Genomic DNA, 335 nt, shown 5'->3' with positions numbered 1-335 from the left:
TTGAGTTACCTGGTTGGGGGTAAAGAAGAAAGAAGAGAGCCAGGGGGAGTGAGAGGAGAAGATGCCATGAGAGGAGATGGCTCATGAGCATATGGGCAGGAGAAACAACAAGTATTTGGGATACACCTCTGGGGAGGTAGCCAGACCAGCAGTTGGGAAAATGAAGAAAGAGGATAACATTTGAAATGTAAATAAAGAAAATATTTAATAAAAAATTTTTAAAAATTAATAGGACAATATAAAAAAGATAAAAGAAACACAGATTCGCCGGGCAGTGGTGGCGCATGCCTTTAATTCCAACACTAGGGAGGCAGAGGCAGGCGGATTTCTGAGTT

Source organism: Mastomys coucha, unplaced genomic scaffold (genome assembly GCF_008632895.1).
Source record: "Mastomys coucha isolate ucsf_1 unplaced genomic scaffold, UCSF_Mcou_1 pScaffold22, whole genome shotgun sequence".
Taxonomy (NCBI): Eukaryota; Metazoa; Chordata; class Mammalia; order Rodentia; family Muridae; genus Mastomys; species Mastomys coucha.
Note: the sequence above shows the minus strand (reverse complement) of the source record.